Below are 25,020 nucleotides of genomic sequence, written 5' to 3' on the forward strand. Positions count from 1 at the left end.
CCGGACCTCCCGGCGGGATCCTCCTCCTGCCCGCAGCCCCATGTGAGACTCCGCATCCCCCCCGTGCCTCCGAGGTGGTGTTTTATTTTTTTTTTTCCCCTCCTCCTTTTATTTTGAAGGGGGGATCCATCTTAAAACTCTTTTCTGGATCCCAGTTTCTCTTTTTGATTTGCACTTTTTGAAAAGCCCTCAGATGCTCCTCCATGTGGACTGAGAACCCATCAAGACACACACACGAGAACTCATCCCGATCAACTCCAAATCCTGGCTTTTCGTGGGTTTTGCTGCAACACATAAAAGCAAACTTGTATTTAAGACACACTCGTGCAAAAATTTAGCTGGGGACTTGAACGTGTAATTTGTCTTGGTTTCTTGGTCTTGGTTATTTTTTTGTTGTCTTTTTTTTCTTTTTCTTTTTTTTTTTTTTTTTTTTTTTTTTTTTTTTTTCTTTCACTGGAAATCGAAAGCTTGTTTTGGAATTGGACCTGCTTTTGCTGCACTTCTCTTCTGGGCTGGATAACACTGAAGCTCTTTGCTTTTCTACTTGGATAGTGTTTTCCTGTTGATCTGTTGGGTTTTTTTTCATCTCCTGTGTGGCAGACTTTTTTTTTCCCTGAGGGGGGTAAACAAACGACGACGACAACAACAAAAAACTTAATTTTTTTGGCCGTGTGAGATTTTTTTTCGTATTCATATTCGTGAAATTACGCGGGTACACTTACAAAAAAATTAAAAAAAAAAAAGCGTTAAAAATAAGAAAGGAACACGTCAGAAAGACCCCTACACGGTAGACAAAATACTCACTTGTTTCCTTACAGCAAGACTGAATCGAAAGCTGCCAAAGAGCCCCATAAAGAAAAGACTAAAAGGTAAGAAGGGGTAAGAGCCTCTCTTAATCCGGGCACGGTGGAAGTTAGCGGGGGAAGAGACCTGCAAAGCCGGTGCATTCCTCCTTTTTCACAAGTCTAAACTAGATTATTATTATTTTTAGACTGCTTATTAGTCAGCGAAGCAAGAACTACCCCCAAAACATTTCAAAATCCATTTTATTTTTATACAATTCTTTAAAATGTGATCAACCTCCGGATTTTTTTTTTTTTTTTTTTTTTTTTTTTATTGCTAGAATTAATTCCGTAATTTTTCTCTGTCCGGAATCGCTGTTTCTCCCTGAACAGCGAGCAGAAAGTGCCATTTGTGAACATGTTGTGCTACTCAGACACGACATGAAGGCAGCTTCTGCTGCAAGGCATGAGCGTGTGCTCTTGCTTTAGAACTTACACGTGTGAAAATTATCGCAGAGCGGGTTGGAGATGATCCCAGGGCTGGAAAATTGGCATGGCCAGCGGTGCTGTCCTGTGGGCGAGCACATGAGCTCCAGCTTTGTCCTTCATGGCTGCTTTCTCTTAAAAGTTCAATATCTAGATTTGGGTTATTTTTCCTCTTTCCCGCCACGTAATGAGGTTGTGGGGATCTGCAGTAATTTTCTCCTGAGTATTCACAGAGAGATCTTCGTCTAAACCTGGAATGTCCAGGGGGAGAAAGAATATTAAACAGAGTTTATCCTTTTAACTGCGACACAGAAGGGGAGGAAAATGGGGAGGGCTCAGTTGTTAACCTGAGAAATCTTGAAACACTGGAAGTTTATTAATTGTTCTAGGCTTCTTTGTTTGTATCACAAGTTTGTGTCAAAGGTTAATCTTCTTAATATGTAATTAGTTGGAGGTTCAATTATGGGATTTATTGAACTCAATTGGGTTTTCCTCCCTGTTTTCCCATTAAAAATAATACTGCAGGTCTTTGTGGCTAGTTTATTTTCTGCTACAACTCGAGTGTATCTGCGAGAAGAGATTTATTCAATTATTCTAACAGCCAGTTTAAATTTAGAAATAATCTTTGGGACGTCATACCCGTGTCTGTTGCATATTTTTCCCTCTCGTTTGCATATGTATGTATCTGGTGAATTATGCTAATTTATATACAGAAATTTGCTGTGGACATTAGGCCGGTTAAGGTAATTAAAATTCCAATAAATCCCGCTGTTAGTGGGCTGGTCGGTGGTGCAGAGCTTTAAATCAGGTGGGTGTCGGTGGTGCTGTGGACCTGAGGACAATGCCAGAGCGGAGGAGCAGGAGAACATCTGCACTGCTGCTGGATGCACTGGGAGAGCGAGGCATGGCTTCCAAATCCTGCCCTCATTCCGTGCGGTGGGTGGGTTTTTTTGGATTCCCCGACGACTGAGAATTTAAATGCAGTTTCCTCTCGGATATTACATTTTTTAAAATAATAATTTAGAGAAAGTAGTGGGAAGGTACACACAGATTCTCACTGCTTCCCCTGGTGTTTTCCAAGGAAATAGGAGGCGACTTGGCAGTGGGTGCAACCTGTGCTTAGCACATCACAGAGTTTTCCACAACCGCGGTTCCTCGGGTTCAGGAATCCCTGGGATGTCTGGCTGGCTGCTCCTGTGTGTTATTTGTGAGCTCAAAATGGTGTGCTGAGGAACAGCCCCCGGATGCGCTGGCGTCCCTGCTCTGGCTTCTGGAATTCTTTCCAGAACATGAAAGCATCAGTGTTAGCCGTGGATACCCCAGTGAGGAAACTGCTGCAGCCTGTGGAGGCTCGGTCTGCCCTGGGTAGCCCTGGTGGTGCTTTTTGGGTGAGATTGCAGAATGCCGGCTGGTGGGTAACCTAACCTGGCTGCTTCCGAGCCCAGGACTCAGCCTGTGAAAAAGGCTGTAGTAAATCAGATTAATTTGAACTTTTTTTTTTAGGGAAAATGAGTGCTTAAGGGCACCAGCAGTAGAGCAATAAAGCCTTGTGTGGCTTTGTCCTTATCTTCAAAGGGGAACGGATCATTTCTGACTGGAAGTGATCTGCCTGGCTTCCTGAAATGAGGAAGGTTCATTTCAGTCCAGCCCCCGGAGAACAGGTGCTGCCATAGGGGAAGCTGCTGGAGCCAGGACTCGCTCCAGGGCAAGAGGGATGGGTATTAGTAGGGGCTGTATTTTAGGCAATATTTTATACTTTTGTTTAAAGGTTTTGTTTGTAGCAATGAAAGAAACAGGGCAGACAAACCTTTTTATTGAGAGCTCCTCTGGATTGCAGCAGGATAGATTTAGGGTGTATTCATGTTCCTGTTCTATGTGTGGATTCCCATATTGATAGATTTAAGTCTGGGTATCCATCAGACTAAGAGCTGTTGTGTTACACACGGGTGGTTTGTGTGTGCTGTACATCAGCTTTACAGCACATGGATTATTTTGGTGCAGGGTGTCAGTCCCAGTGCCTGGGAATGTCCTTGTGAGCAGCCTTGGGCTGTGCCATTTCCCCGCTGGCCACTGCAGAGTGGAGTTTGCTCTGGGACACTGCCCTTGGGCTAAAAACCATTTTGGGGACTTGGAGGTTCACCCTCAGCCATGGCATCTTGGCTTCTTCCAAAATCTGTCTCTGATCATCTCTGAGTGGATGGGTTTGCCCACTGCAAAGCCTGCTGGACCTGGCTGGGATCAATGAAAACCCCACCTCTCCAGCCTAATTTCTGGTTTCTTTTCCAGGATTTGTCTTTTCTAATAAGATAACACACTGTGCTTTTGATTAGTTGAGACCTTTCACTGATGTTTGAGGGAAGTAAGGTAATTCTGTACTCTTTTTGCTTGAAAGAGGTTTTTAAGACTTTGAAAATAATGGGATGAAAGTTCCTTAAAATGAGAAAAACATAATTGGGCATAAGACTACTTTTAATCTAAAGATTCTATGTTGAAGTTCTCAAAGCTCCCATGTTCCATACCTTGCCAAGTATGGACTAACAATAAAACAAGATAAAGTTTAAGGTTTTGTCAGGCAGGGGCTTATAATCTCCTTGTGTATTGGAGCCAGCTGTTGCTGAGTGGCAGCCTTGTAGAAAGCATAGCTTTAAATTAGTCTAGAAATAAAACCACTTGTTTTTCCGTTTTTCATTCACTTCATTCAGAAAGGCAGAGAATTTTATTGACACAGTTGCTGCCTGCTGTTCACTCAAATTGACCTGCACTTCTCCAGACAGTTCAGATGCTCCATGCGATGGAGACTCCTTTTCTCTTTCGTGTTACATTTATTAAAAGCCCAATGGCAGCGTTTACTTTCAGTTTTAGCTGTGAAGACTTAACCAAGAGCGGGGGATGTGGGAACGGGTAATATGTTAACTTAGCAGCTGGCCTCGCCGAGATAAACATGCGCTTTTCCAAATGCTGTCATCTGGCCCCTTTCCAAAACAAGCTGAAGGAGGAGGTCAGGGGTGGAGCCATCCCCTGCTTCAGTAAAAAGAGGCTTTCATTTGGAAAGAATTGCCAGATCTTATTGACTACAAGAACTGCAGATTTAAAATAAAATGACCAAACCTTTCCTGAGTAAACCAAATGGTCTCTCTTGATTACTTAAATTTAAGTGTCTTGTTACAGTGCTGCTTCTCTCTGAAAACAGCTTCAATGCAGATTGCATATTGCTGCTTTTTAAAAAAATCAGTGCTTTATGTAAGACTTTGAACACGAGAACAGATGAAAAATGTATCATCTTTGGTTGCAGTAGAGACCTGCAACACAGAAGTGCTATTGTTTTAATTGTTTAAAATTCAGATTACAAGATAATGGTAATACCATTAGAAGGTTTCCCCTTGGCCTAGGAGCTGCAGGTAGGAGTGTGTCGATCCCTCAGTATTAAAGATGAATGATAAGGAAACCTCTTAAATGCCTGTGACGCTGCAGTCTAGCCAATTTAGGATCAGCTGATGCCTTCTAGTGATAATGGCTTGAGGTTTTCAGCTGTATTATGAAGATATCAGCCAGGGCAAATAGTGTTTAGAAGAGAAGTATACTTTATTGAATGGAGAGATGATCTAGAAGTGACATTAAATTGCATTACTAAATGATCTATGTGCTCTGCACCATCTCTTCACTGGCAAATGCTATTGGTAAAATGAAAGATGGTTATTCTTAATGTATGAAAGCAGAGGAATCAAAGTATTATTTGATCTCCCTTTAGGAATCTGTGCTATTTAGGAAAATTGTCAACTGAAAGCATGGCTAAGTTGTACATCTTAAGTGTCAGAAGGAGATGTACTTATGCTTATTTTATCATTACTTAATCATGGTTAACTTCACTGTGGATTCCCAAACACAGTTACAACTGTGTTTTCTGAAACTTCATTTGTGCACCTTCCTACCTTGTAGGAATACCTCACGAAAATCTCCCACCCAAGATAAAAAATTCTGGATTTCATCCTAAACAAACTGCCTGTTCCTGCACAAATAGTTACCATGCTCTTTGAGGTCATGTCAAAGATGGTGGAAAATGCAGCACTACCTTAAAATATGCATCTGATTCTTTTGTCTTTTTTTTGAAGTGTGGCATGTCTCTCTCTTCCTCCCAATAAAAAGGCTTCTGTCGCTGGAGGCAGCTGTAAAATGACTGGCTGTTCGTGCATCTCAAGGTTCAGGGTACCAGGCAAATCTGAGTGAGTTTTGGTCTCAACCCTGGGTGTGAATCAGCACTGTAATTTTTCAGCACTGAGGTCTTGAACGTAGTTGTAATTCAAGTTCATAAAATATTAGGAGCCCTGACAGTCCTGAGGTCTGGTTTCTGGAGCTCTTCCCCATGGGTTTGCAGCCAAGGATGGCTGAGAGCGAGAACAGTTATCTGTGCTGCAGCAGTGATGCTTTATGGCTGGGTGCCCAGATTGTCTGGCTTTGCACACAGCTTTATAGTTTGCCTTTGAGGGCTGTGGAGGAGGTGGAAGTCATTTGTAATAAACAGCTATCTGCAGCCTGCTTTTTCTGGGGTTTGAAATGTACAGCCATTTAAAAAATTGTAAGCTAGATGTACGTTCACTTAGATTTCAGTCCAGAACTTCTATGTTTTAGGAGCTCGATTAGGAGAAATGGTAACAATTGCTTATTGCTTTGTATTGAAAATACCTAATATTTATCCCTTGGATGTTTGGGCTGCTTTTTAAGCTCTGCATTGCTAGACAATGAGGTTTTTCAGGTTGGTTTGTTTTTTTGGTTGGTTTTTTTTTTTTTTTTTTTTATTTGAGAGAAAAATTGACTTGTCAAATCGGTCGGCATCCTTTGTGGTAATTAAGCCCCAGAGAAAAATATGTTTATATATCTCAAAATAGTTTTCATGCAGCTACCAGCTATAGGCTCATTTAGGAAAAGATAACACCCGTCTCCCTTCCACCTCAAGGAAAACAGCCACCCTGGGCTATGTTTAGTGGCTGCCCATGGGTGTTTTCCGGAGGCAGATCTGTTCTTCCCTCCACTTCTCTCCCCCCAGCTTCTTGTTCGTGGGGTCTGTGCATGTTTTCCCATGCTGACTTTCTGAAGGGTTGGTGGTGCTCCCTTTGTTATGGTCTTGCCCAAGAGGAGTCTCTTAGAATGGCATTACCTGATTTTTCTGAGATGTGCTGCTTTCCTTCCTGTCCCTTTCCTCCCTTCCTGTGTTCTGTATGCTCAAAGTTTGCAGTTTTCTCTCTCTCATCCTGCGTTTCCAAAGCTTCCTGATGGGAAGTGGGAGAGCTTTTTGTTTTGATGGAGGGATAGGGAGCACTTGCCGTGGCTTGGATACATTCTGGGTGGTCAGTACGTCCACAGATCGATTATTAGTTCAGGCTGACTTCTGCCAAGTCTATTTTAAGCTCAGCCAGAGATCTGTGTTGTGTCAGTCTGATTTCAGTCCTGCTCTAGCCTCCGACTCTCAGGTCTTTTAGTTCTTCAGAATTCCAAAGTGTTTTCATGGCTGATGCTCCCGTCATTCATTGGTGCTGACAATGGAGATCCTTGTTTTTAAACAGTAGCTGGTTACTGGTAAACAAAAGAGCATCAGCCCAGTGCTTTAACACAAACCATTCTAGAAAAAAGGAGCAGTTCAGGGAGAATGCCAAGGGAAAAAAAAATCAGCTGTACAGATGCATAGTGTGCCGACTGCCATTTTCCTGTGTTCCTACAAGGTCATTAATGGGCCATAGAAGGTGGTCTTGGGTGGTGTTTGTAATGTTTTTGCTTGAACTCAGTGTATGTTCACAGTAGCCTTGAGGATGATACTGCACATGAAATATGAAGTTAAAAACTTTAATGGCACTGCAGGCATAACCTAATGGGGGGGGGATGTGTGTAAATCAAGTAAGTCTCTTTACACAAGTGTTTTACCAAAGGCAGTCTGGAGCAGGATTCCTCATTATCCCTCTGCTAACATCATTCTGTCGATCTGCAGGTCTCAACTTTCCTCTTCTCTCAGTGTTTTTACTTGCACTTACCAAGTGCACAAGCTTACTTAACAGAGGAGAGAGAATTGCTTCCAGTGTTTGTGTTGTCTGAATTTTTACCACAGTGTCAGCTTTGAAATGGGTGCTGCACTTGAAATTTTTTCTTTTACAAAAGATGCCCCATCTCTGCAAATCTAATCATCCTTATCTCCTTATGTTGTCGTGGCTGGAATGCTGGAAGTGCCCCGTACTATACCTCATTCCTGTTTCATGATGCAGAAAAAATTGCTTTTAGTTAAAAATAACCTGTTGGCATACGTGTGCTGTTCACATCTTTCTGCCTGTTGGTTTCTCTTTGCTGATGTAAACTATAATGAAGTATATGTTTACCTTAAGTCTTTCAAAAATAAATTAATATGGAAGATGTAGCATCCTCTGATAGGGAAGGAGGAGAGCCTCATGGTAGCAAACTAAATGCTATTTAATGTTTTTGAGTATGATCATAATAAAATACATCTGTCTGACCCAGGTGTGGAGCTAAATTTGGTCTCTCACAGTAATAGAACTGCTGCTGTTAAGGAGCAGAGTCTCTGTATAAATAGCACTGTTTTGGGTGAAAGATTTATTATCTGGGACTTGGTGGAGCTTGGTGAATGTGTAATTTTTACTATTTCTATTTTTCTAATCAGTGTCATAGAACTCAACTCCTTCACTCTGGAAAAGAATGGTCCGAGTAAGTCTCACTACACCAACAGTACATTAGAGATGTCAGTCTTTATACTCTGCTACCGCATTTACATGTAATAATTGAATAAAGCAATGGTTGGCTTAGTGGATGGATGTTTACATAATGATTTGCTTAAAAAAAGACCCTCAACGTTAATTTTTTCTTACATTTGTGAGAATGAAACTTGCTTCATAAATTTTTAGGTGAAATGCTGCAGTGATGACAAAACTCATTGCTTTCGAAGCCAACAACCCAGACTGATAGATGTAATCTGTTTTATCGGGGTGATACTGCAACACTGATAGTCCAACTGCTCTGAAATTGTGCTTCCATCCTCCCCCATCCCAATCCCTCAGTCAGCATCCAGACAAGCAAGAGCTGCTCTTTCTAGAATTCTGTCTGCATCTACTGGTCAGATAACGTACTTGGAGACATATTGGATATATTTCTGAGAATATTTGCTCCCCTGGGTGTTCCATGCAGTAAATGAAGGCATGAAATAGTTGTTACTAAGATCATAATTGACCATAAATTGATTTCCAAAGTGGTATTTACTGCAACTAGTTTTCCTGTCCTGGAAGATCATTTATGGCTATTTCCTTTCCCGATCTCTCTCCCACCCTGTCTCTCCTCCCCCACGGAGCTGCTATTCATTTGCTAAGTTGAAAAATGGATGATGGCCCATTCTGATGCTGGGTCTGATACTCTAATTTATGCTTTTACTGTGGAAAGTGAAGTAGAGGAACAGAGAAGTTTATTTCCATTAAGTTCATCAAGTTTTAAGGATTACCCTTTCAGCACTGCAGAGCTGATCTTTTAAACTCTGGTAGGTTTGTGGAAGGAAAGGTGCTAGCGTGGATTATGCTGTTTCCTTAATTTTGGATGATAGGATAAATCTTTTACTGAATCCAGTTTCCAGCCTAAAGATAGGTACAGAGTAACTGTTTCTTATCTTATTCAAATTATGTTACTGTCTTAATTTTCAAATTTAAAACAGCATTGCAGCTGAAGATACAGTTGAACAAAAACTTACTAGCTTCAAAATGTATTAAAATCTTCAAAAAGTGTTGTCTTTAAGTTAAATGACATGATCATGGTGAACAACATGTTTTGATTTTTGTAGTTAAATACTAGGAGTGTATAAAGTGCACAAACCAAGTAGATTTTCTTCATTTGCGTTTAAATTTTCATGTATTTGCAGTGCACAACTTTTAGTACAGTTCTATTAGTCTATAGTATGTTTTGTCTTCCTTGACTTGGATCAAATTTGGTGTTAACCTCCTGCCGAGAATTCCAGGACCCCTGACATTTTATTGTGACTCTTGATTAGCTCACCAGGGTTCCTGCTAAGAATTCTTCTTTCACTCATTTGATAAATTGAATTCCCTATTCACAGTGCCTTTAAATAGAATGGTATTTGGAAAACTTGAAGACAACAGCTTGAATGTTCAATGAGCTCACTCAGCAAATTTAAAAATGCAGAAGGAGGAAATTACGGGTTTGTGTATTCTGAAATCTTTTAAAAGAATAAACATTTTACAGAAACTTAAATCTCCATCATCGTATTTGCTTTAAGTGTATTTCCCTTTTGGTTTCTGAGACAGGCAGTTCTTTTGACATCTCTTTTCCCTTTTGCATCTTGTTTTGCCTTGTTGTGTCAGGAGCTGTGCGTTCACCTCACCTGTTCATGTGGGACAGCTATGGTGAGGTGACACAGTACAGAGGGACTTCAGCTTCCCAAGGCGGTGTGTGTGTTGTGGTGTGGAGAGAGAGCACCTCATCCTTCCCATGCCGGGCTCTACAGCATGAGGAACAGTGTCCTTACTTCTTTCTGATCATAGATCTTGAGACACCCCTTCCCTGTGAGGCTGCTGTCCTTTGACTCCCCCATCCAGGTCTCCCCATGAGCTTCCTGGAGTCAGGGCTGCAGCAGTGTCCTGTATCTCCCACCATTTGTGCCTTCTGAGGTGACACCTGGAGATCTCAGTGGTGTGGTAGCAGAGGCTCAGCCCCTGGCTTCCTGGAGATTGGCTTCTACAGCTGCCACACAGTTGGGGTATGATTTTAATATCACAGGAAATCCTGGCCTGGAGGGGACCGTAGGTCATCTCAGATGGGCAGATGAGTGTTTAGGTTGAGTGACACATGTGTGTCTGGTCACTGCTGCTCCTCACTGTCTTGCTGGTGTGTGGTGTTCTTCTTAGACATGCCTGGTACAGTTTCCCTGCCTGTGGGCAGGAATGAAGGAAGTGTGTGTGCATTTTTCCACTGTGCCTGTGGCCAGAAGTCTGCCTAAGGGTAGGTATTGCTCACCTTCCTGGGCCTGTTTTAATTGCACTGGAACCACTCATGAACATGGACACCCAGTGGTGGACCTGTGTGCCTCTGCCTGCTCTAAGCTGGGTGTTTTTTGCTGAAGATGTCAGCATCACCTTCTTCCCAGAGTAAGCACAAGACCAGCACCATAAACACATCTGTCTTCAGGGTAAATTCTGTTTCCTACTTTTTGATGCTGTAGGTTGTGTTGTCCAGCTCCACCTATGTGAGAGCACCAATCTGATCTTCAGCTCTGGCAATAAATAAGTTCAGTGTGCTTTCACCTGCTGCTGACAAAGTGATTTGGCTCAGAAATAATTCAGTACTGGCACCTAACTGTGATGGAACGGGGAAAGGAGGATTAGGTGTGCTGGAAATCCCTACAGGCAAAACGGTGCATCATTATAGTTACGCAAACTTGCTTTTCAGTCTTTTCAACAGAGGAGCATAAAGGCTTAGCTGTGCTTGCTGGAGGGCTCTGAAGGTTTGCTGTACAGTGCTCCCAGCTGTGGCCTGTCCCTCCTGACCCTGGTACTGCCAGACAGGTGACTGACTGACTGACTGACTCCATCAGGCTCCGTCCCTGGGAGTGGTCAGCTCTGAGCCTGCGTGGCAAAACATCCCGTGGAGCTGCTGCTTCTCTTCCAGTTTCCTGGCCGCCTACATTGCAGTATCCCTGTGCAGCTGCCCCAGGAAGCAGTGCTCCTCTAAAGAGTTCTTGGAGTTCAGCTAAACAGAGCCAGCAGCTTGTCCGTGGATTGCTTTTGCTCCCGGGTCAGCTAAAGAGTGACACTTGGTCAGTGAGGGGGGCTTCTCCTCTGCTGGCACAGAGCTCTCATCTTCTGAAGTATTTGCAGAAACCAAAATAGCCAACAGTATCTGGAGAGACAAACATGCTGTGCCCTTGCTGAGCTGCTGGATTCCAAAGCTGTTTTCCTTTGTGCATTATGTCCCAGGAAGACTGGGGACGAGCTGTGGAGCAGATGCCAGATCAATTGCTGGTAGCTATCATCAGGCCTGGGAGGGAGGCAGTGCTGGGAGAGTAAATCTGGTTATCTGCACTCTTCACAGTGTGTAGCTTAATTTTTCCATCAGTCCGTGTTTGCTGGGGGAGGAGGGTTGTTTTTCGTAGCATGTTTCTTGCTGTTTGTAGCCTGCTTTGAGTGGTGAATTTAATGCAAGCTTTTTTTTGGGGATGTGGGGCTTTTTTTCTCTTGGTCTTTGCACAGCCTGAGTGGTGCCCATGATGGGGTACTTAAGGTCTGCTGGGGTGTTGTCAGCAGATTGAGGGAGCAAATTCTGGTATGGTTTGTGCCTGAAATGCATAAATGGGTGAAGTTTGGTGTACAGTATTCTAGCCCATGCCCAGATTTACCCACTGACTCCTTAAGCATGTTGGAGCTTGTGTGTACACTAATAGCCCTGCACTGTGGAGAGCAACACCTCCACAGGAGAGGGGATGTGCCTGTGTGGTGGCATCCCTATGGGATTATCTACATGAATCTCTTCATTTGAATTGGAACTTCCATGACTGATCAAGTGATTGTCCTCACTTGCTGTGCTTTGATTGGCGTCATGTGTCTTGGAGTGCAGTTATGAGATTCCTTTTAAATAAAACCTCGCTGGATGATGAGTTCCAAGGGTGCAGTTAATGCTTTCTGCATGGGAGCAGGCTGGAGCCAGGCTCCACCTGAAACAGGGATGGTGTGAGTAGGAAATCCTCTGCAGCGACAGTTTTGCTCTGCAGATGCACTCTGGTGTGCACTACCTAGTAATGAAGGGGTAACAAACATCTGAAACATTCCCATTTGTACTCCAGTACTCTAATCAGTACCCATCCCTCTCAGCTAAACACACCAGGAGAAACTGGAGTGTAAACAAACCCAAAAGGAAATCTCTAGATGAAACACAAAAACTCCCAAGTCCTGCAAACATTCTCTGCGACTTGGCAGTGCTCAAATACGGGCTCTTCAAAGTTCTGGCTTACCAGTCATAGTTCATCTGCATCCTTAGTTTGTAAAACATTTTCTTCTCTGGAATTTCCCCCCTCTTCTAGTCATTGGTAATAACCAGTAGAAGCTGAAACAAGGCCAGGTCGGTGCGCTTTTGAAAAATACCTTGAATTGAATGGTAGTAACTACCTATTCTGCTATATTTTTCCTCTAATCTAATCTGCTTGAGTGGTTATTTTCCTTACGTGTACATAAAGGAGGGTCACAATAAGTTAACACTGGGTGAACTGGAAACTTCCAGTGGGAGTCCAGGTCCTGCACACACCAGCTGGCATTCTCCTTTTCTTGCCTTGGGGTCCTGCCAGGATTTTATTGCTCTTCAACCAATAGTCCAAAATGGCCTTTTGGAAACACTGTGTGCTACTGCTGGAAATGCAGCCTTGAGACAGAGTATGGAACACAGAAGCTCTTTCTGATCCCGGAATTTCTGTTTTACAGGTTGTAGGAACAGGATTATTAATTTAGTCTTTTGGACAACCTAAAACCTGCCTCTGGTTTCACCAATTTTAATTGAATGTGTTGCTTTTCACACCATATTCTCAACTAATGCTGTGATGTTCTTGGGTGAATTGAATGGCAGCTACACTGTGGTCCTGCAGAGACTTCAAATTTGGTGGAATTTCTAAGTGAGTGCAGGAATCAGGCTGCTGTCCCTGTTCAGGAGATAAGTTTTCTGTTACGCACTTCAAGATAAGTTCACGAGAAACTGGAGGTATCAAAGTCCCAGCCCACATCTGTTAGCAGTGGATGATAGCTTGATGTTTCAGAGGCAGGAATCCCCTGTCAAGGCAAATAATCTGTTAAGGAGGGTTAAGTGCAGGACAGGGACATAACTGGACAGCGAGAAACCTGAAAACATGGGATTAAGAAATCATAAATTGAGATCAAACAAAAACTCTCATTGAAATTCATTTATGACAGGAACGAATGTTGCACCCAGACTTTCAAGTTGCAGGGTGTCGTTTCAAGCTGTGTGATCACACCTGTGCACGGAACTCCTCCATAGACTTATCTTGTCCACAGTGGTGTGACTGAGCGCTTTTCCCCCACTAATTCCCTGGAAAGGAGATTGTAGGATTTCACTTTGTGGATGGGTAGAGGCCTCCAGTTCTCTAATTGTTTTTTGTGTCTAGGAGTCAGTGTGGTCTTGTATCAGTGTTGCCTCATAAAAAAAAAATCTTATTTTCTTTTCGTGTTTTTCTTCTTCTTCAAATGTATATTTATAAAGACTTGGTATACATTTTAATGTTGGGGTTTTAAAAATACTTCAGTGTGGAGGATTTTTCTTTATGCCTAATCCAAATCTTCTTTGTTGCAATTTAAATTCAGTGCTACTTACCGCAGCTAAAGGAGAAAGATTTTACTCCATGCTTCTCTACCTCTGTCTTTAACACCTTTTTGAATAATGGGGTTTCCATCTCTTTAGATTAAGTGAATCCAAGTCTGAAGTTTTTTCCAAGGGCCTGTGCTTTTTTGATTTACGTGGTGCTGTTTTCTGGGCTCTCTCCAGCTGACCTATGTCTCTGTTGCTGTAGATAGTCCCAAACTGGACACAGCGCAGCAGCTGATGAATTTCTGACCGTCTGTGACATTGTTGCTTTGCCTTTGGAGTGAAATCCGCTGTAGCACCTGCTTTTTCTCCTCCCCAAAGCTGGTGTTCGGCCACTTGTTCCCTATGCTATATTTATATAGGATTTTTCCTGCCAAACATGGTACCCTGCACTTTTTATCACTGAATAACGCTCTCCCTTTTTTCTGCATTTTGAGTTCATCAGGGTGTTCTGAATATTGTCCCTCCTTAATTGTTTTGCAGCCCCATGACGTGACATATTCTGGAAACTAAATAAGTGTACCCATTTTTCCGGCAGCAAAGTGGTTAATAAAAATTTTGCTGCTGGACATGTGGCATACTGCAACAAAAATTCATCAGGTCTCTGCCTTGTGGGAGGGGTTTTGTGGGTTTTTATTGTAATTTTGTTACGTACCTTAAAACTATTAAATAATAAAGCAATCATATTCTTACTAATCCACGTGGATTGAAAAGTCAGTTATGTAGTTTGGTTTGCTCTCTTTCGTCCTTTTCTAAAAATGCCTGGTACTATGCTGTAGGAAAAAAAATCAGGCTTTTTTTCAGCTCCACAAATCCTTGTTAGGTCTTGCTGATGTTTTTCTCTCTTCCCTTGTAAGTTTTATGCACAGTCTTTGCCATCTGCTGCTCTTCCAGAGTGCCATCCATCCACCTGCTCATGCTTTAAGGTTACCTGCAATGACTTAGATGCAGTTGTTCCCATGGTAAATGACAGCAGGCCCAGCCAGTGGAGAAACATCCCATTACTCTTGGGAATTTTAAAGTTGTTCTTGCCTTTGTTGGCCTGATTTCCTCTTTGGAGTAGTAGTAAAATGTTTAGCTCCATCTCGTTTTCTTCCCTGCCAGGTCATGTGAGTTTTTCTGAGAAGCCAGATCATTCCTTTCTTCCCAAATTTTGGGAGAAGGGACTTTAAAACACATCTCGAGCTTCTTGCTTGGAGCTGTATTCAGCAGCCCTTTTGGGAAGGAAGCCAGAATGGACCATTGCAGCGGTGGAGGTGGAGATCCTGGGGCAGGAGCAGCCTGGCTGTCGGTGCTTTGCTGCCCTTGGCACCAGCTTGGACAGAGCCCCACAAAATCCCTGGGAGAAATCCCTGGGAGAAGTGTCGTCATCTGCGGGCTCCGCACCAGCGCAGGCGGTTGTTGGCCATCTGTTCCCCGCTGACCTCTTTAGGGAGGGCTCAAGCAGAAAGAAAAGTACTGTCACTTTAGCCCTCACAGGGTCATCTGTCACTGCTCCCCCTTTCCCACCGAGAATCAAAACTAATATTTCCTCTTGCATATTAATGAAGCACTTAAAGGTTGATTTGTTGTTGCTTTTTACATGCACAGTGCTCATATTTTTTCTGGCCTTTCTCAATTTGTCCCTGTGTGTTTGTGCTGGTTTTTTAATATTTCCTTCTTATTTATTTGACCTAGTTTTGCGTGCTGCTTTCTTTTTTGAGGTGATTGGAGAGCTTGTAATTAGGGACCAGCTTGACTCTTCTTGATTAATGACTGAGCCTGGATATCAAGGGAACAAAGCTGGCACTTTAACAGTCACACCAGCTCCTTCCCTTCACCCGTATTTACTCTGGAAAGGTCACAGAGCTGGGCTGTGCAGAGATGAAGCAGGAAACAAAATTAGACAAATACAGAATTTTAGTTTATCTGTTCCAGCACTTGTGAAAACAAGGATTGCTGATGCTCTGGTGACCTCTTGCTTTATGTAGGATTTGTCCCATGCATGTGGATATCTGCATTGTTATTTAGATTCCTGGTGATTTCTAAGAAACAACACCTGCTGCTTCCTGTGGGACAGTATTTTAGTTGTCCTGAAGGAATCAAAGCCTGCCTTTCTGGAGTTAGATGTTCTTCTTTTAATGTTAATATTTCATCCCGTTTCCTGGCTACCCTTCAGGCTGTTTTCTGCCTTCATGATTTCAGTCACTTTTTTCATACAGTCAGATCTTGAAGAACTTCCTAAGTAGTAATTTTCTTCCTTTCTGTTTGAAACTCTATGATACCAGATTCGGAGAACTTGTCTGTGAGAGCTTGTCTCTGTGCTGTCCAGACCCTCTGTTATCTGTTATCACCTATAACAATGCATGGATCTATTAATTCCTACCAAAAAGCCTCCCCAGCCTGCATTTGGATGATTGTTTGCCTGTTCCTTACAATTCTAGTTTAAAGATTTTCTTTTTTCCCAGTTTTTTCCCCTCCCATCATCACTGTTAGGAAAAATGGTCAAAACCAGAGCAGTACGTGAGCAGTTGTGTGCAAGTTCTGTCAATAAGAGCAACTTCCACAACTGTCACGGGAGGTTTTTCCAGCATGAAGTAGGATTTAAGGTACAAGAGGAATTAAATTATGGTCACTAAACCAGACAAAGGCATTTGTAGACAAAGGTTAGGAATGCTATGCTGAAAAGGCAGTTTTCTTATGTTACTAAATAAACCTTCAGCATCTTGCATGTACAACAAAATTAATGAGGTTGTTGAGGTTTGGAGCAGTGCGACATAGAATGACAAGAGAGACAGGTCTCTGTTTAGCCCTCAGTTACTGCAGGAACTTCTGAACTCTAAAACACTGGGCAATAATACAAATAGACTCTGCCTGAAGGTTGTTGAAGAACACAAATTTTCCTTTCCCAAAAGGAAAATTGCAGAGTGCTGTCAGAATGTCCCAGCAGTGCTGATCCACAACACCAGCTGTGCCTTCAGCTGTGGAAGCCATCCAATGCCTGATACCAACTAGAAAACTCAAGTCCTTACTTAGTGTAAAAAAATAAATCAGCCTAAATTTGTTGATTTTTTAAAGGGATTAATAAAAATTTCTGCAACAGGCACTGACAGGCCAGAGCCACAGTGCTCCAGTTGTTCTGGCCATGACCTGCAGCTCCTCTTGCTTTCCTGTTCCGAGAGCTTTCAAGCACATGCACTTTAAAGATAACCTTGGGTTAGGCAATCTGTAAAAACACTACTTCATTCTGTAGTAAAACTCCTTGCTCATAAAAATCCTTCACAATTCAGATCCATATGTAAGAACAAGGCAAACTCCTACAGGGATATTCTGAGACACTCCTGCTTTAGAACATGAGCTTTGTATTCATAAATGTTTTAGCGTGTTTCCTGCAATAAAGATTAAATTGTCGCTCAGGAAGTAAAGCTGCAACACATGCCTTTGACAATGTAATCAAACTTTATATAGCCATGTTTTTATTGTTTTCCTTTTGTTTTGCTCTTCGATGACTCATTTCTGCCTAAAAGTGACAGCAAGAGTTGCCATCTAAGAGGCCGCTTGGAGCTTAATTTCTATTTTAAGCATATTTAAAGCACATGTATTCAGAAGTGTCATTATGTAAATCAGTTTTGAAAATTGAACTCCATTAAAAATTACAGTATCATTTTCTGAGCTAATCTGAGGCTATTTTAATCTCAGAAATGAAAAAATAACCCCACAACCAAACTCCAGGTTTTTGTGAGGAGTGGCACTTCTACCTCTGATGTTGTAATTGCTGTGATAATACTGTAATAAAATACGTTGTATTCTTAGTGGAGCAAAATGTTTGCTCTTCTTTGATTTGGAAAATCTACTGAGAGGGTGCATTGCCTGGAAACAAAAGTTCATGGTGAAGTCCAGTGTGAGGAGTGATTTTTGGCAGTGGTGAAAGTTGATCCCCAGGGCTGGACACTTCTAAGGCTTGGCTGGACCAAGAAAGGTTGGACCAGATGATCCTTAAGATCCCTTTCAATCTTGTATTTTCATAGCGTAAAGAAAACTCTGCATGTTAAGGAAAGTGGTGGTGGTGGTGGTTTGTTGTTTTTTTGTGTGTGGTTTTTTGTTTTTGTTTTTAAATACTGCTCTGAGTATTGAAGGGGATTTAAATGTAACTGTGGTGTTTGGAATTGCTGTAATGTCGTGGGGTTTCTTAAGTACTAGCAAGAGGAAACCAACAAGTTTCTCATTTTACATGGGCTTGTTTCATTCACCTGCTTTCAAAAACCGAAAAGGCTGAACTTCCTCTGGCAATAGTCTGACAGCTTGGGAGAGTTCACTGGAACAGGGCCTTTGTAGAGTCTGCTGTGACTTGGGTAGGGAGCACTGAAAATGAAGGGACTGGATGTTGTTTCTTTGTAGTTACTGAGATCCTGGGGACTTCAGTTCTCCTCCAAGCTAACAGGAATAAAGGCAAATCTATGACTGAGTTTCAACTCAGTTTCTTTTGGCAACCTAAGTCATTGCTTTTTTTGCAAAGTCCTAGAAGAAGCCATTTAAAAGTACAGTTTCAAGTACCTTTGTCTTAAGTGCAATTTAACTCCTAATGCAAATACTCACCTGCATTTCCTAAGGGTGAGTGTTTCCCAAACCTCAATTTACAGTACAGTGTTTAAAAGGTGGCCCTTTGGAACTGGCATAAACTGAGCAGTCGTGCAGGTGGTGGATTTTTGGTCATGACAGAAGGTTCAGTATCTAAAATACAGACACCTAATGCCATTTTAGCTGTCTGGACCTCCAGTGGTGCACCAGGAGCTTCCAGATGTGCCCAACCTCTGGCTGCTATTCCAGACCCTGGCTCTTGCCATATCTCTCACTTCTGTAAATAGTCTGAGTGCTGTAAAGTGTCTTTAAAAGGCACTAACACCTAAGTTTAGACCTGTAAATTGCTTGCTGCAGTGTTTATAGTTTGGGGTGACACAAGGAAAGGGAATCTGCTTTTGATTTGGTCTGGAGCTCCATACAGGATCTGTGTAAGCGTTAAAGCATCTGCAGTGGCCAGGATCAGTATTTTCAGGCAAGTGAAAAAGCCAAATCTGGGAACATCCTTCAGCAATCAAAATATCAAAAGGCTACAATGTTCCTTTTTTATAACAAAGGGAAACTATGTAGGAAAATGCAAACTTGCTAAGAGGCAAAATGTTTCATGGGGAACATTGAAGACACAATGTGCAAAATCTGAAGAGTGGTTGTTTTTTCTTAGGTAAAAAGCAGTCTCACACCTTGTGACCAAATAAAGAGTTTTGTAACTAAAAAACTCTTTTTAAACAACAGCAAAAATCCAAACGAAGAAAAGAGAGGGAGGGCTGCAGGCTTTGGCAAGTTAAATGTAAAGCAAAAGTAAATTAGGCTAAAAGTGGTCTTGAGGAGTAATTGGAAGACATTGAATCTAATAATAGTGATAGTAAATGGCTTCAGCCCATCAGAAACAGCCTTCTCAGAAGATCTGTAAGGTTGATAAATGATCAGGACCTGAAGAGCTGTCGAGGAAGATAAAGGAGTTATAGAGAAGTAAATGAATTATTTGCATTGGTATTTATTGAAAAGGATGTTGGGGAGGGTCATTGCTATAACCATTTATTACAGTGATGGACATAGAAAGCAGAGATTGGAAGGTTTCAAATAGATTTTCTTCTTGATTTGGAACAATTCAGGTTAATTTTTAATCAAGATGGTACCAGAACAGTCTTGTTTTGCATTAATGCAAATTCTTCAGCTAGAATTTATAGGACGAACACAAAATATGATTATTGGAATTCATCTGGGCCTTGGTTTACAACTCTTGAGAACAAAATTGATGCGTATGGAAAATTAATGCAGCATGTGTTTGATCAAAAAGAGAAAAATAGCTGCAAAATAATGTACTTGCTCATGATCTTCAAGGTATATTGTGAATCACAGCTGCTGAAAGCCAGCAGAACTTGAATTAATTACTTGGGTTTGTTCCTTTTTTTCCCAGTTTTAAACTTCCTTTCCCTAGAATATGCTAATATTAAGTAGTACTTATGAGTGATTGTGGAAAGAGGTTCGAAATAAAATTTACCCTTTCTTAATTCTCACTGCCTGCTATTTTATTTGTTGTGAGTTTCAATTTTGGAACAGCTTTTTTTTAGTGCTTTCATTGCAGCATTAGAAGCAGCCTTTTTTAGACATGAGATGTAGAAAGTTAGCAATGCAAATATGGATTATTCACCTTCCTAGAGAAACTTCATCTTATTGAAAAGCTCTTCCTAACCTTTGTTTTTATCAGGGAGAAAGAACAAGAAACACAAGAAGAGGAACATTTGATGGAAGAAAAGAAAAAGAAAAAGCAGGAAGAAAAGAAAAAGAAGGAAGGTGCTCAGAAAAAGGTTTGTTCATGTTCCTGTTGTAAATGATCCCTTCACTTTTAAATGGGAGTGTGGGTACTGATGCTGCAGCTTCACTTCTGGGAGTGAGCCTGGCACAAGTGATCCTTGCCACTGGCTTGTGGAAAGGCTGTGGTCACAGAATCCCTGCCCAAGCAGTTGTGCCAGGGCTCCCTGTGCCCTGGTGGGAAGGGGCTGCTCGCACTCCTGGCTCCCGTGGCCATTCCTCAGCCAAGAGGTCCCTGGGTCAGTCCCAGCAGTGCTGAAGGGACTCTGGGATCCCAGGCTCATTTTAACTGCTGTGCATTCTCCTCCCTCATTTTCTGGATTGCACAGTTAGTTTTAATTTTAAATAAGAATTGATCACCATCTTTTCTGGTATAAAAATCAGGCATCATTAAAAAAAATGGGTAGATTCCAAACAGATTAAAAAATAAACAGGTCTTCTGTGCAAGCTGGTAGTGTGGGTGGATTCAAAGGGATGCTGGACAAAACCACAGAAGTTAGTTCTGCTGAGTGCTAAAGGGTTCACAGATACAGTGTGGGTCCAGAAAGCCTCCAACCCTCAGGAGAGGGAAGGCTGCGTGGGTAGATGGGGCTGCTGTCATCTCTTGTTGTGCGTTACACTGCCTCTTGGGCATCTGCTTTTGGCTTCAGTCAGACAGAGGTTGCCATTCTCACATTCCTAGCACATGGAGTTAAACTAACATTCTCTAGTCCTTAAATGAAATGAATGCCTGATTTATGTGTACAGTTTCTGCAAAAAAGTTAGGCCTGCAGCCCTATAATTATTAGGTATAATTTGCAGTATTGACAAGTAGTTGATTTGTTTTGTTCTTCTCTTCTTTCAGGCTGCTGAACAAAAAACCAAAGGTAAGTTCATGTTTATTCTTTGTGAAATGTTTGATATTTTTATAAGCTTGTTTTAGAAGTGTGCTTGTACTTTTTATTCTTTGTATCTGTTTAATGAGGGGAGTGTATCTTACTAGGATTGTTATGTTCCTGAAGTTTGTTGGGATTCTCAGCATAAGCTTTGGCTTATCTTGCTGGGTATTCTACACCAGCCTCTTGACAAGAATATATGGATTAATTTTCTGTGAACCATAACACAGCATATGTCATCTCTTTTGTCAAGACAGATGTAGTTTCCCATTTCGTTGTTAGTAGTTATTTATCTGTTTCAAAGACAAGTAATTGCCCCTCTCCCCTTGCACAATTCAACTCAATTTAATGTGTAAACTCAGTTCATGGAGCTTAGGAGAAACTACTTCCCCTGCTGCCATCACTGCCTGTTTTTCTTTCTGTGTGGGTTTTCTGCTTGGGAAGTGAGTGGAGCTGGTTTGCAGCATGGTCAGGAAGCAGCAGAGGTAAGGAATGCCTTCCCTTTGGGGGCAGTGGACTGCCAGGTTCCCTAGGAGAAAAGTTAATGAAGCTGTGGCTTTCAGAAAGGCGAGGAAGAGAGGCAAGGTAATGTCTCTCTTCTGCAGCTGATGGCTTACAGATCTTTTTGTGTTGTCTGTCCTTTGATTTGAACAGTTCTGAACCAGTTCAAATGCGTTGTAATTTATTGGTGGGTAATTAGGTGACAGGCAAGTGGATCTTCCCAGATTCCCAAAGGCTGAGAATTAGAGAGGAGCCAAGCCTAACGTAAGGGGTGGACAAAACAACGTAGGTTTCAAACACTTCTTATGATTCATACAGCAGAAATTAAGTATTACTTCAATAATATGAATTCAGAAAAATGAAGTGATAACTGCATGATGAAGACACTGTAACAGGAATTTATTGAAACTCTGTCCTTTTCTTTCCAAGTTTTTCCTATGTAGAAAGTGAGAGGTCAGAAAGTTTTAGTTTGAATTCGGTTGCATCTGCCCTGTGAGATCTCGTGTAGTTCATAACAGTGGATTTTACTTTCAGGAGAAGGGAGCAGAAGTATATGAGTCCCATCAAATCTTAGTTACATAAAAAAACTTTGGAATTAAGATACATGAGAGAAATTTCTATCTAAATGGAATATTTCTGTTTTCACAGCATTGCCTGTTTTGTTCTCTGTATCAGCTCGTTTCTGTGTGAAAAGGCTTCATTGTTCTGTAATGGATTATAATGACTTTTTAATATCACAATTCAGCAGCAGATGTTTTTGCTGTCAGAGTAACTAAATTCATTTTCACGTGTTAATGCAGTGGCTCTTCATTTCTGTTACTAGTGAGACACAGAGCCTTCTGCTTTCCCTCTGTGGGATGTTACTATTTCTGTCTTTGTTGTGACAGCTTTGCTTTTAATTGCTTGAAACTGCCACATTTAAGTTTCTAGTTAATAACGTCAGTTTTTCAGGTATGCTTGTGAGTTTGTTTCTTTCAAATTTGGGGACTGCATTTCTCCATCTGTTGGATTTTTTTGGTTCACCATCCATGTATTTCAGCAACTTCTATTGCTAGAAAATATGAATCAGGAAGAAGACAGCAGTGAATAAGCATAGTTATGTTAGAAATGAAGCAGCTTTGGCATTTATTGTTTCACCTGTTAGAAGCAGTGATGCATCTTTTTGTAGTTCAGCATTGTTAGAAGGGAGGGACTTGTCCTACAGAGAACCCAAACCTCCTGGTCATGCTCAGGGGAAGGGCCAGGGGTTATTTACAATCCTGTAAGTGACCCTTCTTTGAATTTCCTTTGTCTGGCAACTACTCGTTGCTTTTCAGGTTGCTCTGTGGAAATGCTTTATTTCCACTTTATAGTCCAGTTCCTTATCTTTAAGGAGTGATGTGTATGAGCTTATGAGAGGTAGCAGGAATTTCTTAAAATATAGAAAATATGAATACAAAATTAAGTAAGAGGAAAAATTTGACTGAACTTTTTGCTTAGAATATTCAGAGTTGACTGTAAACTTTATTGCAGTGCTGCACCAAGTGCTGTATTTGGATACGTTTTCAAAAGGTTGAGTGACAAATGCTACTAGAACTAAAAGGCAACACAGGGATAATCATTGTCTTCAGTTAATTTATTTCCTATGTGGGACACAGCAATTAAATTAGTTGTGAAGGCAGGATGGTACAGTAAAACTGAGTGAATGGACTGCTGCAGGTAATGCATGCCAATGGCAGGATGTATTAAATCAGAGATTAAAACTGGACTGGAACTGGGTGTTTTGCAAAATGTAGGTTTTGGTAGGTGAGATCTTTATAAATATGATTTAACGGAGCTGTTTGTGGTAGCTTAAAAAAAATTGCTTCATTTTATGTGTGTGTGAGTTCTGCAACTGGGTTGCCATGGCAGTGCGAGGTGCTTGCACCAGTTGGGCCCTAGTGGAGAAAAAGAAATCATACAAGTGCAGATGGGATCTGGAAGGGTTTTTCAGTTTGTTTTTCAGCTGCCTGGGGCAGGGTGTTTGTGCAGTTCCTTGTTTGCTCTCAGCAGTGTTTGTGCAGGAGAAGGCACTTCGCTGAAGTGGGTGGGCAGGGCCAGGTGGTGGGGCTTGAGGGGGAGGGAGGGTTTGCCCTTTGGGTTGGCTTCTTCTGTGCTAGAAGCCTGTGATCAAGGTCTAATTCTTTTTAATTAATAGTAAGTTTTGATTTGTCTGTCACAGAGGTGTGAAGTTGCTGTCCTGGCCAATAATGAACTCATGTGTTTCGTACGTGTAGCTCTGAGCTGATCTGGGCTGCTGCAGGTTCAGTCACTGGTGAGGCCTCAGGAAAGAGAAACGAAGTAAGAGGAAGGAGGTTTCCTGTGGGGGTGTGTTTGTGGTGTGTTGTCAGTTCAGTCTTGCTCTGAGGCCTCAGCCCCAGCTGAATGTTTCCATTTGTGATGTGGAGCACAAACCCCTTCCAAAATAAACACGCATTTCCACCCTTAGGGGAAAGGTATGTGGCTGCTGCTGGAGTGCAGCCCTAGGAAGTGCTCCCTCACACAGCTCTTCTGTCCACTGAAACAAATTATTTTTTCTGTTCAAATAATGATCCAACCCTTTAAGTCTTCCCTACATAACAGCTCCTTCAGTTTCTGTTTTTTTTCCTGCAACATTGTTTGCCTGAGTATTTTTGTGAGGCTGGATCTTTTATAAATACGCTGTTGGCAACAATTCTAGGGAATGTGTGAAAGGAAGAAAGATTGGAGAGCTGATAAAGACCTGAAATGTTTCTCAATTACTTGAAAACAAATGAAAGTAGTCTTCCTGTTCAGCTGGAGAGAAGCACTGCAGAATTAGATGAGGTGGGAAATGAGCAGGTTTTTATTGCACATTCAAGTTGCTGTTCTTTTATGGTAATTTTTTTGAGAGCAGGACTATTGAGCACAGGCTATTAGTGTTTATTTTACATGTGTAAACTCTTGCCACTTTATATGCACTTGATCAAGAAACTTTGTGTATAAAGGCTTTTCTAATGAAAACATCCAGCTGTAACTACAAGTTCTGTTCTGTATGGTAAAGGGTCACTAGTATGGGAATGGCTGTTATTTAATAACTACAGGGACTTTAAGGGAGCTGTGCTTGTCATAAATACTATCTCAGGGTGTGTTTTGCTGCCTGCTTCTCTTCTAGCCATCCTCCCGCAGGTTTAGTCAGCACAGGTGATCAGTGTCTTGCCTGTTTCACTCCCACTTCAGCTGAATGCGTTTGCCTAAAGCTGATATCAAATAGCTTAAGTGTTTCATTACTTAAACATCCACCCTGGTAATTGAAGGGCAAAGTATGCATCCAACCCTCCAGCATTATCTGCAATAAAGGTAAGTGTTAAATCTGCAAACAGAGAAGTAATTGTCTATACCACAAATAGTCCAGCGTAGAAAGTATTTTGGTAAATATTTTGATTAGAAATGTTAGCTGGAAAATATTTTTATTCCTCTACTGTAAAGCAGAGATGGTGACTCTCCGCCTCTTGGACCTCCATGATCCTTGTAGGTCTGTCTGGCATGTTCATGGCGTGGGACCAGGAAGGGAGAGGTGGGCTTTCCAAGGGGAAAGTGGGACCTTGAGCTCACTGCTGGGGAATGATGAAGCAGGATTGCAGAAGCCAGAGTGGCTGGGGCGATCCTGGGATTCA

General features: G+C 41.8%; 2 long non-coding RNA genes across 2 annotated transcripts in view; both read left to right on the forward strand.

Annotated features, from left to right (window-relative positions):
• The first annotated feature begins 6 nt into the window (after positions 1 to 6).
• On the forward strand, positions 7 to 19,954 carry LOC108448867. Its single transcript, XR_001864915.1, has 2 exons — positions 7 to 869; positions 19,888 to 19,954. It is a non-coding gene; the product is annotated as an uncharacterized LOC108448867 (long non-coding RNA).
• Positions 19,955 to 19,967: 13 nt separating this feature from the next.
• Positions 19,968 to 25,020, forward strand: part of LOC108448868 — a 24,177-nt gene continuing 19,124 nt past the window's right edge. Inside the window, exons 1-2 of the long non-coding RNA XR_001864916.1 lie at positions 19,968 to 19,987; positions 20,836 to 20,857. This is a non-coding gene — a long non-coding RNA (uncharacterized LOC108448868). The remainder of the gene's footprint in view (positions 19,988 to 20,835; positions 20,858 to 25,020) is intronic.

This window comes from Corvus brachyrhynchos, unplaced genomic scaffold (assembly GCF_000691975.1).
Source record: "Corvus brachyrhynchos isolate BGI_N302 unplaced genomic scaffold, ASM69197v1 scaffold148, whole genome shotgun sequence".
Lineage (NCBI taxonomy): Eukaryota > Metazoa > Chordata > Aves > Passeriformes > Corvidae > Corvus > Corvus brachyrhynchos.